This window comes from Trachypithecus francoisi, unplaced genomic scaffold, assembly GCF_009764315.1.
Source record: "Trachypithecus francoisi isolate TF-2019V2 unplaced genomic scaffold, Tfra_2.0 Lachesis_group12, whole genome shotgun sequence".
In the NCBI taxonomy this organism is placed as follows: Eukaryota; Metazoa; Chordata; class Mammalia; order Primates; family Cercopithecidae; genus Trachypithecus; species Trachypithecus francoisi.
The window spans coordinates 55,454,680-55,472,297 of record NW_022681457.1 but is presented as its reverse complement, the minus strand read 5'-3'; the positions used below and the strand labels follow the sequence as shown (position 1 = coordinate 55,472,297).

At 40.8% G+C, this 17,618-nt stretch overlaps 1 protein-coding gene across 1 annotated transcript in view; it reads left to right on the top strand.

Moving 5' to 3' along the window:
- LOC117093722 (zinc finger protein 100-like) overlaps nucleotides 1–17,618 on the top strand; it is a 346,302-nt gene that overhangs the window by 63,327 nt on the left and 265,357 nt on the right.

Genomic DNA, 17,618 nt, shown 5'->3' with positions numbered 1-17,618 from the left:
CAGCTGCATCTTGAGAAAAAGTTTTTAAAGGTGTCGGCACCACCTGTTTACCTGTGAGCCTCAAACCCACAGAAAAAAGAACTAAGTCCTGCCAAAAAAAAGCCCGCCCATTTCTATCCTTTATAACAGAGGAGATTCAGAACCAGTGAGCTGCTCCTTAGATATAAAAATACATTTCTCTTCTTCTGTCCTCAAGTTCCCTTCCCTGCCACAAAAAGCAGCCATTTCTGCTACAGTAATGGAAATAAATGCCACACTGAACTCTTCCTATCAAACCCAAACAGAACAGGCTGTGTGACCACATTTCAGTGCAAAGGTGGAACTTAACTCTCATGGGGCCCACACTTAATTCTGGCCCCACCTTACAGTCACATGAGGCACTTCATTACAACATGAATGCTTTCACCTAGACCAATAAACGGAACCTGTGGAAAGGGCACAAGTAAAATGATTTCTGCAAAGTGGCCATGGAATCCTAATGAGAAGTCTGGGCTGATAACCACTTAGCTAGACACTGACTCTCAAGCTTTAATGAGCTCAGAAATCACTTGGTAATGTCAGTCCTGCTCTATGTAATGTGAATCTGAACGTTTGGAAAGGGTTCATGAATGAGTGTTTTAAACAAGTCCCCTGTCAATGCTGATGTTATTTCCCCTGGGCTCATGATTAGCATTAGAGAAAGCAGGCACAGCACAGTGTCCCTTACACTCCGCACTCTTGTCACAAAACACATACTTCTCATACAAATGAATACAACAAATCTCTATCTTAACGTTTTACGTTATTTGCTGGCTCTTTCAAGTTTACAGAGGAAACAGAAGAGAGCAATGTTGGAATAAGTCTGTATTTGGAAAACAACATGTACACATGTACTAATGCAATGTTTATTGAGCAGGTACTATGTGCTCAAGAGGATGTTATAGAGCCCTGTGCTGGGAATAACACATTATGTAATATAATCCTCATAACACCTTTGAAGTTGATACTCAGTGTTCAATAATTCTCAGGATTTAGATGAAGGGTCCAGCATTATGATTTCTTCCTCTGCTTCTCTGTCATTAATTTTCTTTTTTTGAGATGGAATTTGGCCCTTGTTGCCCAGGTTGGAGTGCAATGGCGCCATCTCAGCTCATAGCAACATCCACCTCCCTGGTTTAAGTGATTCTCCTGCCTCAGCCTCCTGAGTAGCTGGGATTACAGGCATGGGCAAACACACATGGCTAATTTTGTATTTTTAGTAGAGATGGGGTTTCTCCATGTTGGTCAGGCTGGTCTCGAACTCCTGACCTCAAGTGGTCTGCCTGCCTCGGCCTCCCAAATTGCTGGGATTACAGGCATGAGCCACCATGCCTGGCCCTCTGTCACTGATTTTTTGTTGTTGTTGTTGAGATGGAGTCTCACTCTGTTGCCCAGGCTGGAGTGCAGTGGCCAGATCTCAGCTCACTGCAAGCTCCGCCTCCCGGGTTTATGCCATTCTCCTGCCTCAGCCTCCCCAGTAGCTGGGACTACAGGTGCCTGCCACCTCGCCTGCCTAGTTTTTTGTATTTTTTTTTTAGTAGAGACGGGGTTTCACTGTGTTAGCCAGGATGGTCTCAATCTCCTGACCTCGTGATCCACCAGTCTTGGCCTCCCAAAGTGCTGGGATTACAGGCTTGAAAACAGACAGATAAGAGGGACATAAGAGTTTAATGTAGTTTATTTTTTGTGTTTACATTTACTTGTTTGGCTGGCCCTCTGTCATTGATTTTTTAAAAATATATAGGATACAAACTAAATATAGACAGGTAAGAGGGACATAAGAGTTTAATGTAGTTTATTTTTTGTGTTTGTATTTACTTGTTTGGAACTTGGGGAGCAACTACTGGATCTGCAGGAATAGAAAACAAATTGCTAAACAGAATGTTTCTGTAAGCACTTGTTTTAATACAAAATTTAAAAATTATGATCTTAAAATCTATACAATATAAAACCATACAATATAAAGATGTATAGTTTATTTTTTTCTTATTTTTCTGCTTTTCAGTTTCAGGAAATTGTGAGCACCAGCTCTGGAAAGGCAGCAGGATTTACCAGCTAAAACTCTGATCTTTATAATTCAATTTTGTAAGACAAGACTCTAGAGTGTGGCCAGACCTAAATAAGGCCTCCAAAAAGAGTGAATCTGAACAGAACTGGGGCAGTGAGAGGACCCTATGTAGAATTCTGTTCACCGTGTCACTGGGGTATTTCTAGTTCTGTTTTTCCTAAGCTTACCTAAGAAAAACTTAAATTCCAGAGTTTATGTAACTTTAATCTATTTTTGCCATGACTCTGTCAATTTTGTAACTTATACTAATTAGTTTTTTAAATGAATCTTTTAAAGTTTTCTGGAATAATTTTATTAGAAGATATATATGTATTCTTAGCAAAGTAAAAGGAATGCAAATAATAAAAGCAACTCTTCAATCCATAAATACTTCTTCAGGTGATAACATCAGAAGCCACATCCAGGTTTTTTTTTTTGGCACACATCTATTCACTGTACCAACTATATGATGTTTAATTCAACCTTGTATCCGGGTGCTAGTCTAGACTAAAAGTTTCTGGATGGTAAGGACTGTAACTGCTTCATCTATTTTATGAATGACCTTATGAAATGGAAGCAATTAGTTTATTTGTTTGAGTCACCAGACCTCCTCTTTGTCTTTCACCTAAGTACCAGGAAACTAGAGAAACTGTCATCTGGGTATGAACCAAATTTATCTCTTGTATGAGGGGAAAACCCCACAGGATGACTCCTTTCTCTTACACCGAGACAGAAGCAGAATTAGCCACTCTTGTCAGCCTGACACAGTTCTGACCTGGACATCCTCAAAGATGTCTAGGTGACTAAGAAAGGGTTCTTAGTGACCCTGGGCTGATGGCCCAATGATAATCCAGGCTGGAGAGATTCATGCAGATTCTAGACAGAAAATGGAACTGCCTCAGTGAAGCTCCCCAACGAGGATCACCTGTCTGGATCTGCTAGCTTTTCAGTAAGAATAAAGACAAGAATACTCCAGTACCACATTTAACAGGTAGGTATAGTTGTGATCATGGCTCTGGATACTTTGTGGCCTCAATCTCTCACTCCTAAGATGCTTATTTACACTTACAGATTCTGTCATGAGATTCTATTTGCTCCTGGAGCCTCTCACATAACTGTAGCAGGTCACTGAACAAGATCTAAAAAGCTTAAAGAGCCACACTCTCAAAGGGGGGCTTTAAGATTTCTATGTTGACATCTCACAATGCAGAAAATGCCTCCTGTTGGTTACATTCTCAATCCAAAGTTTGGCACTGTCTTGTATATCCCAGGCAGAGGCCAGACCTTATGCTCAGATTCCAGATGGGATTAACCTGACTCTGCATCCTTGAGTGTTATAGCAAGTGGAGTACAATCAAAGTAGAGACCCCTTCATAGAGGCTGCTGTAGCACATTCTAACTAATATGTCTACCTAAATGGAAAAAAATGAGGCAACATGAATATAAGCAGAGAGTTCATCTGGGCCAAGCTTGAGAACTGTAACCTTGGAGCAAAGATACATCCACCAAAGACTGAACAAATAAGAAAACAAATCCCTGAAGAGACCAATAATAAGCTCCAAAATTGAGTTAATAATAAATAGCCTACCAATTAAAGGACCAGACAAATTTATAGCTGAATTCTACTAGATGTACAAAGAAGAGCTGGTACCATTTCTACTAAAATTATTTCAAAATATTGAATAAAAAGGGACTTCTTTCCAACTCATTATATAAAAATAGCATCATTCTGATACAAAAACTTGGCAAAGATAAAACAAAAAATAGAAAACTTCAGGCCAATATCCTTGATGAACATTGATGAAAATATCCTCAACAAAATACTGGCAAATGAAATCCAGGAGAATATCAAAAAACCAATCAACTATGATCAAGTAGGCTGTATCTCTGAGGTAAAAAGCTGGTTCAACATACAATTAATAAATGTTACTCATCACATGAATAGAACTAGAGACAAAACCACAAGATTATTTCAGTAGATGCTAAAAAAGGTTTCAATATAATTACCATCCTTCATGTTTAAAACCCTCAACAAACTAGGTATTCAAGGTACACACATCATCTATGACAAACTTAGAGCCAACATACTAAATGGACACAAGCTGGAAGCATTCCTCCTTGAAAACTGGCACAAGACAAGAATGCCTTCCCTCAAAACTCCTATTCAACACAGAACTGGAAGTCCTGGCCAGAGCAATTAGAGGAAGTCTAGCTATCCCTGTGTGCAGATGACATGATTATATATCTTCCAAACCCTACAGTCTCAGCAGAAAAGCTTTTTAAACTGGCAGACAACTTCAGCAAAGTTTCAGGATACAAAATCAGTAGCATCCCTGTACATCAGCAACATCCAAACCAAAAGCCAAATCAAAAACATAATCCCATTCTCAATTACCACAAAAAAAAACCCAGAATATCTAGGAATACAACTAAAGAGGGAGGTGAAAGATGTCTATGACAAGAATGACAAAGCCCTGCTTAAAGAAGTCAGAGATGACACAAACAAAAGGAAAACCATCTTATGCTCATGAATAGAAAAGATTAGTATCATTAAAGTGGCCAAACTGCCCATTGAAATTTACTGATTTAATGCTATTCCTATCAAACTACCAGAAACATTAACAGACCCCCCAAAAAAACTGTTTTAAAATTTATGTAAAACTCAAATGAGCCCGAATAGCTAAGGTAATTTTAAGCAAAAAAAAAAAAAAAAAAAAAAAAGATGAAGGTCTTACATTACCTGACTTCAAACCGCACTACAGGGCTACAGTAACCAAAGCAGCATGATACTGGTACAAAAACAGACTCATAGAACAATGCAAAAGAACAGACAACCCAGAAATAATGCCTCACAGCTCCAACTATGTGATCTTTGACAAAGCTGACAAAAGGAAAGTGGGAAGCATTCCCTATTTAATAAATGGTGCTGGAATAACTAACTAGCACTATGTTGTAGATTGAAACTGGTCTCTGTCCTTACACTATATATAAAAATCTAGTCAAGATGAATTAAAGACTTAAATGCAAAACTTAAAATTAAAACAAAAAACACTGGAAGGCAAATAACCTAGAAAATACCATTCTAGGCATAAAAACTAGCAAAGATTTCATGATGAAGATACGAAAAGCAATAGCAACAAAAGCAAAAATTCACAAATGGGACCTAATTAAACTAAAGAGCTTCCTCACAGCAAAGGAAACTATCGACAGACTAAACAACCTACAGATTTTTTTTTAAAAAGGAAAACTATGCTTCTGACTAAGATTTGATATCCAGAATCCATAAAAAACTTAAGCAAGTTTATGAGAAAAAAAAAAAACCTCATTAAAAAGTAGACAAAAACCATGAACAGATGCTTTTCAAAAGACAAAAATGTGGCTAACAAGTATATTTTTAAAATGCTCAGGCTGGGCATGGTGGCTCACACCTGTAATCCCAGCACTTTGGGAGGCCAAGGCAGGTGGATCACAAGGTCAAGAGATCGAGAACTTCCTGGCCAACATGGTGAAACCCCGTCTCTACCAAAAAATAAAAAAAATTAGCCGGCATGGTGGCACGCACCTGTAGTCCCAGCTACTCAGGAGGCTGAGGCAGAAGAATTGCCTGAACCCAGGAGGCGGAGGTTACAGCGAGCCAAGATCACGCCATTGCAATCCAGCCTGGGCAAGAGAGACACCGTCTCAAAAAAAAAAAAAAAAAAGAAAGAAAGAAAAAAACACAACAACAAAAAATGCTCATCACTAATCATTAGAGAAATGAAAAAAAAAAAATTACAGTGAGATACAATCTCACACCAGTCAGAATGGCTGTTGTTAAAAAGCGAGTAACAGGCTGGATTACTTGGCTCAAATCTGTAATCATGACACTTTGAGTGGCTGAGGCAGGCAGATCACTTGAGGTCAGGAGTTCCAGGCCAGCCTGGCCAACATGCTAAAACTTCATTCTAATAAAATACAAGAATTAGCGGGGCATGGTGGTGCACGTCTATAGTTTCAGGCACTCAAGAGGCTGAGACATGAGAATCACTTGAACTGGGGAGGCGGAGGTGGCAATGAGTTATCACACCACTGCACTCTAGCCTGGGTGACAGAGTAACACTCTGTCTCAAAAAAAAAGTCAATAACAGATGTTGGCAAGGTTGCAGAAAACATGGAATGCTTATACACTGTTGGTGGGGGTGTAAATTAGTTCAACCATTTGTGACAAGCAGTGTGCCAATTTTTCACAGAACTAAAAACAGAATTACCATTTGACTCAGCAACCTCTGAATTGGGTATATATCCAGAGAAATATAAATTATTCTACCATTAAGACATATACACATGCATGTTCTCTGCAGCACTGTTCACAATAACAAAGACATGGAATAAACCTAAATGCCTATCAATGTAGCCTAGATTGAAAAAAATATGGTATGGTTGGGTGAGGTGGCTCACCCTTGTAATCCCAGCACTTTGGGAGGCCTAAGCAGGTGGATTGCCTTAGCTCAAGAGATCAAGACAAGCCTGGGCAACATGGCAAAACCCCATCTCAACAAAAAAGAAAAATGAGGCATGGTGGTGTGTGCCTGTAGTCCCAGTTCCTTAAGGGGCAGAGGTAGGAGGATTCCTTGAGTCTTGGAAGTTGAGGCTGAAGTGAGCCAAGATTACACCACTGCACTTCAGCCTGTGTGACAGAGTGAGACACTGTCTCCAAAGAAATAAGTTAATTAAATGAAAGATTTAATAAAAATAAAACATGGTACATAAACATCATGGAAGACTATGTGGCCATAAACAAAACAAAACAAGATTAAGTTCTTTGCAGCAACATGGATGGAGCTGGAGACCATTATCCTTAGAAAAGTAATGGAGAAACACAAAACCAAATGCATGTCATCGTTTATAAGTAAGAGCTAAAATACAGAAACACATGGACATAAAGAAGGAACAGTCACAAAGGCCTAGTTGAAGATGGAGGATGACAGGACAGAGGATCAATCACAAAAAATACCTGTTTGTGGTGCTATGCTTAGTACCTCATTGACAAAATAATCTACACCAAACCCCCATGACACAATTATACCCATATAACAAACATGGACATGTATGCCTGAACCGGAATAAAAGTTACAAGAAAAAAAATCCATGGGTGGGGAAGAATGCAATGTAGCTAGAAGGAATTGTTTATTGCTACAGATAGTGGCCCAGGTGGGGCTCTACTCTGATTTATTTCTGTGCTCATGCAAGCAGACGAGATTATAAACAAGAATAATGTTTATAATGGCACAGAACCCTAGGCTGGTGGAGAAAACAGGCGGCTACTATAGATGCACTGTCTGGGGGTTGGGATATGCCAGGAGACTTGCAGACACTTTTGTGGGTTTTTGGCAAGAAACACTATAATCAAAAGTGCTGTGGTGAAATTCCTGAGGGTAATGACTAGTCCCGGGAGGGGTGTGGACATGTCAATGTCTCTGGGGTGTGTTTGTGAGTGGTGGGAATCCTGTGGTGACAGCTGTGGGAAAAGGGGGTCTGCCATCAGAGTTCCTTTCCTCTAAGTTTTCATCCTCTCTTGCCCTAGGAGGAGACCTGGAATCACAGGACAAAGGACAGCGTGACAGACTGTACAGGAGAGCAGAGCCTCCCATTCCCAGACTGAAGAGTTCCATTCTAGGCCAGGCCTCTGTGATATCTTTCTTCTGGCACCAAATCTGTAGTTTTCTTAACACTAAGCAATGCTCTAACACCAACTCAATGTCTAACATTTGAATTCTGACACCACCCAGGGTCAGCAAAGATCCTGATTCAGGGCTCAGTCTCACAAAACTGTTCTTACTGCAGTTGCCAGTCAGAAATCCCATAGGTCCATCTATGCTTCTGAGCTACTGTTTGAAAATTGGGGACTCCTGGGACCTTCCTCAAGTTCAATAATTTGATGGAGCTACTCATAGAACTCAACAAAACACTGGAGTTATGTTTACCGGTTTATTATAAAACATACAACCCAGGAAAAGTCAAATCGAAGAAATGTATGGAACAGAAAAAGAGGTAGGGGAAAGATGAAACATATAGATAACCCTGGTAAATAACTGTGATTAATAAAATTCTTCATACTCTGTGTTCTTCAGGAACAGTTTATGGAAAGAAACACCCTTCCGTTATGACTTAGACGGTGCTCTCTTTTCTTCCCTGCTACAGCCAGTCACAGACTCTGTCAGAGGTGTATTGAACTAGAGCAACTCCATTTTGAACAGGGGCGGAGTAAAATAAGGCTGAGTGAGACCCACTGCTCTGCATTCCCAGATAGTTAGACATTGTAAATCACAGGATAAGAGGTAGGAGGTCAGCTCAAGATACAGGTCATAAAGAGCTGGCTAATAAAACAGCTTGCAGTAAAGAAGCAGAATAAAAGTCACCGAAACCAACGTGGTGAAGAGAATGACCTCTGGTCATCCTAACTGCTACACTCCCACCGGTGCCATGACAGTTTATAAATGCCTTGACAGTTTATAAATGCCTTGGCAATGCCAGGAAGTTACAATATAATGGTCTAAAAAGGAGAGTTATAAATAATCCACCCCTTGTTTAGCATATTATTAAGAAATAACCATAAAAACGGGCACTCAGCCTATGGAGAAAGCTATTCTTTTATTTCTTTACTTTCTTAATAAATTTGCTTTCACTTTATTCTATAGATTCGCCCTGAATTGTTTCTTGATCAAGATCCAAGATCCAGATCGCTCTGGGGATCTGAAATCGCATTTCTTTCTGGTAACTTTTTCCTGGCAATCACAAAGGGACTATACTGAAGAGACCTCTGACCCAAAGGAAAACCATCTGTGCGCACTTATGGCTAACTCCAAGTGAGTAGGGTGCATACACCTGGGTAAAGGATGGGATTGGGTTAGGGGCCCAACTTAGGGGAATTACAGTCTCTCCTAATGCAGAGTGGGTTAAAGGATCCTCTTAATAAAAGGCAAGGATGCTTGACTGAACTTGGATTTGAGGCCCAACTTAGGAAGACTACAGTCCTTCCTAAGATTTAGGTTAGACACCCCTCTCTGTAAAATCCCTCTCAACTAAGAACTGCATTTGGCACTAGGGGATGTTAATTGCTATTTTTTTTTTGATAAATCTGTCTTGCACTCTTTGCTGGTAGATATGGGTGACAGAATGAGGCATCTACAGGACCACAGAACATGGGGAGCTTTTTCCTTTCCAAAAGGGAAAACTTGAGAGCTGATGGGACTGCTAGAAAGATCCTTTTCCTACCGACAAGCAGCCGCCTGAACTTTTCATTGTTGCTGCAATTGGTGGATCTTTCTCAGGCCTCCCTGAGCTCTTTGTCTTCCCTACCCCACCACAGGCAATGCTTTTTTCTCTCCTTTCCCTTTATTATCTTTTCCATTACTCAGGGTGACCGTCTTGCCCAGAGGCCACAAGTTGAAACTCCTGATTGGAGGTTGAATTAACGATAACAGGGTCCAACCGGGGCAAGTTTGAGGCTTGTCAGTTTGATATTGATTGCTAAGTAGAGAGGCTAATGTCCCCCCAAGTGGCTGAGATTACAGGTGCCTGTCACCATGCCTGGCTAATTTTTGTATTTTTAGTAGACACACGATTTTGCCATGTTGGCCAGGCTGGTTTGAACTCCTGACCTTAGGTGATCTGTCCGCCTTGGCATCTTAGAGTGCTGAGATTACAGGCATGAGCCACCATGCCCGGCCAAGAGTGTACAAATTTTAACAATCAGACTTCTGGTTTCTCTATGCAAGCTGCTTAAATAAATGGTAAAATTTACTGTTTACTTCCTCTGTGAAGTTTTTGTTTTGTTTTGTTTTGTTTTGTTTGAGACGGAGCTCACCCTGTTGCCCAGGCTGGAGTGCAGTGGCGTGATCTTGGCTCACGACAACCTCCGCCTCCCAGGTTCAAGCGATTCTGCTGTCTCAGCCTCCCAGGTAGATGGGACTACAGGCATGCACCACCATACTTGGCTAATTTTTATATTTTTAGTAGAGACAGAGTTTCATTATATTGGCGAGGCTGGTCTCAAACTCCAGACCTCGTGATCTGCCCGCCTTGGCCTCCCAAAGTACTGGGTGGGATTACTAGTGTGAGTCACTACACCCAGTCTCTCTGTGAAATTTTAATTAATTGAAACATGCATTTGTGAGGCTAGTCTGAAGGTGTAATAAAGTTGTTGTACTTTGTGCTATAAATGTCTTTCCATAGTGTTCTGTCATTAAGAGTGGTACCTTAGAATAGAATGCTGGCCTAAGATCTTGTAGGCCTGCCATTCAAGATGGCCCAGAAAACTGGTCAGGCACATCCTTGGGAGCTTGACCTTGTAACCATGTTGCAGTATTTTCTCCTGATCTCCACCATTACAGTGGTGGCCTGGATTGAGGATTCAATTCTCAGTTCACAGAATGAATAGTTTCTTGTTTGATATTTCAGTGATATTTTGATATTGGATATTTTGTTGATTCTTTTCCCCTCCAGGAACCGTCTTGAATTTTCCTTTCTCAGAAAACCTGTGAAGTTACTTTTGGTAAAGTTCAAAAGCCAGAGATACTGGCTATTTGGCCTGACTAATGTCTGGTAATAAGAAATTTAAAAGGACTTTTTAAAAAGGCACTATGGTTAAAAGTCAGCTTAATTAAAAGCAGATATTCAAGCTCTAATAGCCTGGGACTCTTTGGGAAAAACAAAAGGTGGCATAGACCCTGTTTTGGGAAACACCCCTTTTTCCTAATGAAACCCCAGGAATTGAAAGTGGATAGATACTTCTCAAAATCTAAGGTTCCATTCTGTTTTGCATTGCACTATCCAATGTTTTTGGCTTTTAGAGGTGTCAGAAATTATTCCATATTATGAAAAAAATTTGGTATGTAATAACTAGGTAAGAAATATGCTTTTGAGGATGGCTAATAGCAGTTGTGGGGAAATACTCAGCTCTTCACATTTGGATCAGAGAAACATACTCTTGACTGCCTAGGAAGTGTGGAGATGTCCCCAACCCCCACCGAGAATTAAGACTTCCATGGGGAGAAACTGATTCCCTCTTTTTTAGATCCAAGATCTGATGTGAAAATGAGACCCTTAATTTTGAGGGATCTATTTTGCCTTCCAGCTGTGTTTACTCACTAGGCCATAAAAACTAAAAACTACATGCTTTCCTGGTCCTGATCTCCACCCTGAAGCTAATAATCCAATTAAGAATATTACTAAGACCAGGCGTGGTGGCTCACACCTGTAATCCCAGCACTTTCGGAGGCCAAGGTGGGCGGATTATGAGGTCAGGAGTTCAAGACCAGCTTGACCAATATGGTGAAATCATGTTTCTACTAAAAATACAAAAATTAGCCAGGTGTAGTGGCACACACCTGTACTACCCGTTACTTGAGAGACTGAGGCAGGAGAATCACTTGAACCCAGGAGGCAGAGGCTGCAGTGAGCTGAGATTGCACCACTGCACTCCAGCCTGGGCAACAGAGTGAGACTCTGTCTCAAAAAAAACAAAAAAAAGTGGGAGGCTTAGGACAAATCAGGAAGTCCAAATATGTTGTAGATGGTCTGTATAAGTCATGATAGAATTCATAAAAAGGAATTTACACAAGAAATGTTGTATAATTTAAAGGTGACTAGGCTGGGCATGGTGGCTCATGTGTGTAATCCTAGCACTTTGGGAGGCCGGGGTGGGTGGATCACCTGACGTCAAGAGCTTGGGAGCAGCCTGACCAACATGATGAAACCCCATCTGTACAAAAAATACAAAAATTAGCCAGGCATGGTGGCATGTGCCTGTAATCCCAGCTAGTTGATAGGCTGAGGCAGGAGAATCACTTGAACCCAGGGGGCAGAGGTTGCAGTGAGCTGAGATTGTGCCACTTCACTCCAGCCTGGGTGAAACAGAAAAACTCAGTCGAGTGCAGTGGCTCACACCTGAAATCCTAGCACTTTGGGAGGCCAAGGTGGCTAGATCACAAGGTCAGGAGTTCAAGACCAGCCTGGCTGAAATGATGAAAACCCATCTCAGCCGGGCGTGGTGGCTCACGCCTGTAATCCCAGCACTTTGGGAGGCCGAGGTGGGCGGATCACAAGGTCAGGAGATCGAGACCACAGTGAAACCCTGTCTCTACTAAAAATACAAAAAATTAGCCGGGCGCGGTGGCGGGCGCCTGTAGTCCCAGCTACTGGGGAGGCTGAGGCAGGAGAATGGCATGAACCCGGGAGGCGGAGCTTGCAGTGAGCCAAGATCGTGCCACTGCACTCCATGCACTCCAGCCTGGGCAACAGAGCGAGACTCTGTCTCAAAAAAAAAAAAAAAAAAAAAAAAAAAGAAAACCCATCTCTACTATAAAAATACAAAAAAATTAACCAGGCATGGTGGTGGGCACCTGTAATCCCAGCTACTCAGGAGGCTGAGGCACAAAATTGCTTGATCCCAAGAGGTGGAGGTTTCAGTGAGCCAAGATAGTACCACTGCACTCTGGCCTGGGTGATAGAGTGAAAGTTGTACCAAAATTTAAAAAAATAAAAAAATTTTTTAAAAAAAGCAAAACTCTGTTTCAAAAAAAAAAAAAAAGAAAAAAGAAAAGAAAAAGAAAAGGTGATTAGGCCTCCCAAATACTTCATAAAATGCCACTATGACTCTTTTTTTTTTTTTTGAGACGAAGTTTTGCTTTGGTCACCCAGGCTGCAGTGAGTGCAATGGCACCATCTTGACTCACTGCAACCTCTGCCTCCCAGATTCAAGTGATTCTCCTGCCTCAGCCTCCCAAGTAGCTGGGACTACAGGCACCTACCACCATGCCAAGCTAATTTTTGTATTTTTGGTACAGACAGGGTTTCACCATGTTGTCCAGTCTGGTCTCAAATTCCTGACCTCAGGTGATCCACCCACCTCAGCCTCCCAAAGTGCTGGGATCACAGACATGAGCCATTGCGCCCAGCCACTATGACTTAACCGTACAACTTGCATGCCTTACAGCTAGGTAAGGCCTGGGACACAGAGCTAACTACACGCCCTAATACACTGAAAAGAGTCAGGCCTTATCTACACTTGTGCCTGGGTCCTAAACTCCACACCTAGTATATAATTAAAATCCCTTATTTACCAAGGTTTTCACCAAAAGTAAAAGTTGCTAAGAGTTAACATTGTAACATGTAATTTCGACCACTAAAAAAGTTTTACATCCAACGTATACAAAGAAAGTGAAATGTTTTTGATAAAAGATTGTAAGAAGATATACAAATGTGGATTACTTCACCTAGATTAAAAGGTTATTTTATATTACAATCAAATTAAAGGTTTAAATATATTTGGGGAAATTTGGGAAAATTTAATTGTGAAATAGATTCTGTGTGTGAGCATATGGACTAAAGCTAAAGGGGTATTATTCAGTTTTTCTAAAAATTTAACATTGAAAGAAAAATGACAAGCTTCTCTTAGAGCACTGTTCTACTCTTTAACAACAAAAAAGTTGTAAAGAGATAAAAGGTTTATGAGAATATTATCTTATGGTCAAACACTAAAATTAGATAAATTTGTCTGTAAAGATTTATTAAGAATTGTCTTTGAAATCAATCATACACATAATGATGAAATTTGATTAATTTAGTATAAAAATCATATAGGAAACATTGTCAAATGTGAAATCTCACACCACTGCACTCCAGCCTGCCCAACAGAGCAAGACTCCATCTCAAAAAAACAAAAAGCAAACAAAAAGAATCGTGTTTTTTTGTTGTTGTTGCTTTGTTTCTTTTTTTGTTTTTGTTGTTGTTGTTGTTTTTGAGACAGTCTTGCTTGTCACCCAGGCAGGAGTGCAGTGGCAAGATCTCAGTTCATTGCAACCTCTGCCTTCTGGGTTGGGTCATTCTCCTGCTTCAGCCTCCCGAGTAGCTGGGATTACAGGTGCGCACCCCCATACCCCGCTAGTTTTTTTGTTGCCCAGGTTGGAGTGCAATGGCGTGATTTCAGCTCACTGCAACCTCTGCCTCCTGGGTTCAAGCAATTCTCATACCTCAGCCTCCCGAGTAGCTGGGATTACAGGCATGTGTCACCACGTCTGACTGATATTTTGTATTTTTAGTAGATATGGGGTTTCTCCATGTTGGTCAGGCTGGTCTGGAACTCCCGACGTCAGGTGATCTGTCCACCTCAGCCTCCCAAAGTGCTGGGATTACAGGCGTGAGCCACCGCACCTGGCCTGCAGATGACATAATCTTAAGCATGGAAAAGCCTAAGACTTTACTAAGAACTACTAGAACTAATAAGCAAATTCATTAAACTTTCAGAATACAAAATCAACATAACAAAGTTAGTAGCATTTCTATATGCTAACAATTAACTATTTCAAAATAAAATTTAAAAAGCATCCCATCTACCATAATTGTAGTAAGTATATTTTGAAATAAATTTAAGCAAAATGATGAAGTATCTTACATTATAAACTAAAGAATATAAAGTAAAAATTTAGCAATACATGAATGGAAAAAATTACCCATGTATTAATTGGTATTATTAATATTGCTAAATATGTTACACAAAATGACCTACACATATAATGTAACCTCTATCAAAATACCAGTGACATACTTCATAGAAATTTTTTAAAAATGTACCTAAAATTTATGTGGTACCACAAAAGACCCTGAATACCCTAAGCAATCAAGCAAAAAAGAAAGACTGAAGGTGTTTGGACAAACGGAGGCAAGATGGCGCAGTTCCGGGTTCTTCACCGTCAACTTTCCCGCCCCCGGGAAGGACACCGGACAACTGCACAGGCGCAAGCCAACCTCCGAGGGAGAAAAACCGGAACCCGCCTAGCCACGCCTTCCACCCCGCCCCCCGACCCACCTATGTCCCGCCCACTGCCCGCCCACTCCTGGGCCCAGGACATAAAAGCCGCTCCCAGCGGGCGCGCGGTGCGAATTTTCTTGGCCCGTCCTGGTTCGCGGGACCCAGGAACCTCGTCGGAGAACGCCAGAGTGAGCTTCCTTGGCCCCTGCTCCTGTGCGGACCTAGGAACCTTGCCCGAGAACGCTGGAGCGACTTCGTCGGCCTCCACCGCCAGAGACCGGTGAACCTCGCTCGCTCCTTCACATTGGCTTGTAGATAAAGTTTTTTTTTGCCTTGCCTATTTGCCTTTTCTCTGGCATTTGCTCTGGGGGTCGCATTAAAGCAAATCAGAAGGTATCACACTATCTGACTTTGAAATATACTATAAAGCTATAGTAAGCAGAGTAGTATGATACTTAAATAAAAACAAACACATAGGCCAATGCAGCAGAAAAGAGAGACCAGAAATATAACCATGTATTCACAGTTAACTGATTTTGAATATAGGTGACAATTTCATAGGGAAAGGACAGTATCTTCAATAAATGGTGTTGAGAAAACCTTATGGCCACATGCAGAGCAATGAGACCCTCATTTCACACCATGTATAAAAATCACTCAAAATAAATTAGAAACTTAGAGGTAAATTAGAAACTAATAGAAAAAATAGAGTGAAAACACCATAACATTGGTCTGGGCAGTGACTTTTTAAATTTAACTTCAAAATTCCAGACAACCAAAGGAAAAATAGATGAGTCAGATTACTTCAAATTAAAAAGCTGCTGCACCCAATCTGATACAATCAACAAGGTGAGGCAACTAAAAAATGGCAGAAAATATGTGCAAATCATACATGTGACAAGGGGTTAATATAAAAATAAAGCATTCAGCATCTAATGAGTAAATAAAGACAATGTGGTAGATATACATAATGGAATACTATTCATCTAAAAAAATTGTATTATTTTCAATCACATGGATTAATCTAGAGGGCATTATATTAGTTGAAATAAGCCAGGCACAGAAAAATGAATATTTCATGACTTCACTTACACATGGATTCTAAATAACTTAATCTCATCAAAGTAGAAAGTAAAATGGTGACCACCAGATGCCAAGGTATTCAGAAACAAGGGAGGTTTGGAAAGATGTCTGTTGTCAATTTATACATAATTATAGTTATGTAGAGGAATAAGTTCAAGATATTTTTGTACAACATGGTGATTATAGTAGTGTATTTGTATTTTTGAAAAGTGATGACAATGTTATGTGCTCTCACCACAAAAATGTTAGCTATGTGAGGTAAAGCATTAATTACCTCGAGTTAAGCATTTGACAATGTATATGTACTCCAAAATGTCGTGTTTTACAGAATACACATTGTGTCTGTCAAATTAAAAAAATATCTATTTTTAGGGCCGGGCATGGTGGCTCACACCTGTAATCCCAGCACTTTGGGAGGCCAAGACACGTGCATCACCTGAGGTCAGGAGTTCAAGACCAGCCTGACCAATATGGTGAAACCCCATCTCTACTAAAAACACAAAAAACTAGCCGGGCGAGGTGGCGGGCTCCTGTAGTCCCAGCTACTCGGGAGGCTGAGGCAGGAGAATCGCTTGAACCCGGGAGGTGGAGGTTGCAGTGAGCCAAGATCATGCCAGTGCACTCCAGTCTGGGCCACAGAGCAAGACAAAATATATATAAATATTATATCTAAAATATATAATTATATATATAATTATATATTTTAACATATAATTTTGTATATAATTAAATATATATTTTACATATATTATAAATATATATATTAATTTTATAAAAGGATAACAATGTTTGAAATGTCTTTGTCATAAACTTGACTGAATAGTATGAAAAATATATAGTTTTGTGCTTTTTTTTCATTTTTGCAAGACCATGAACCCACCAGCAGGAACCAACTCTGGACACAGCTTGTCTTGCAGGTCTGGGTGTGACCCAATGCTCCCAAACCTCCAGTGTCTCCACCACCACCTTCTCCACATCTCACCCACAAATGCCCCATAGCAATAGGAGAAATTATGAAACATCCCCCAAAACCCCTATTCCAGGATTCTTTCCCCTCCTGGACTCTGAATAGTTAACACAAACCCAACTTCCAGGGTCTGAGACTTCAAAGTTTAGATTCCAGCTCAGGCCATACACGTGCATTCTGAGTGGATGCATCATTTGTCTGACAGTATCCTGTAATCCTTTATGAGCTTCAGGCCTTAAGGGATATTGCCTTCAATAAGGAAAAGTAGTGGAGCCTTTTAGCCTGATTTGAGCCAGGCAGGCCTTTTTTGCCCTTATGAATTGTCCTTCCAATGCCCAGACTTCAGGGTTGATTCCCTCCTCAAGTAGGGGACAATAAATGGGTAACTTGTTCCCCATATTCATATAGATAGTAGCTCCAGCTTTGGCTAATGCGTCCCTCCCTAATAAGGGTGTGGGACTTTCAGGCATAACAAGAAAGGCATGTGAAAAGAGCAAAGTCTCCCAATTACAACTGAGGAGGTGGGAGAAATACCTGGTTACAGGCTGTCCCAGGATTCCTCAGAAGGTAATGAACCTTGAGGACAGCCATACAGAGCAGGAGATTAACACTGAGAAGGCTGCACCAGTGTCCAGGAGGAAGTCAATTTCCTGGCCCCCAGTGGTTAAACTTACCCGCTGCTCAATGAGGGTGACGACATGAGCTGGGGCTTG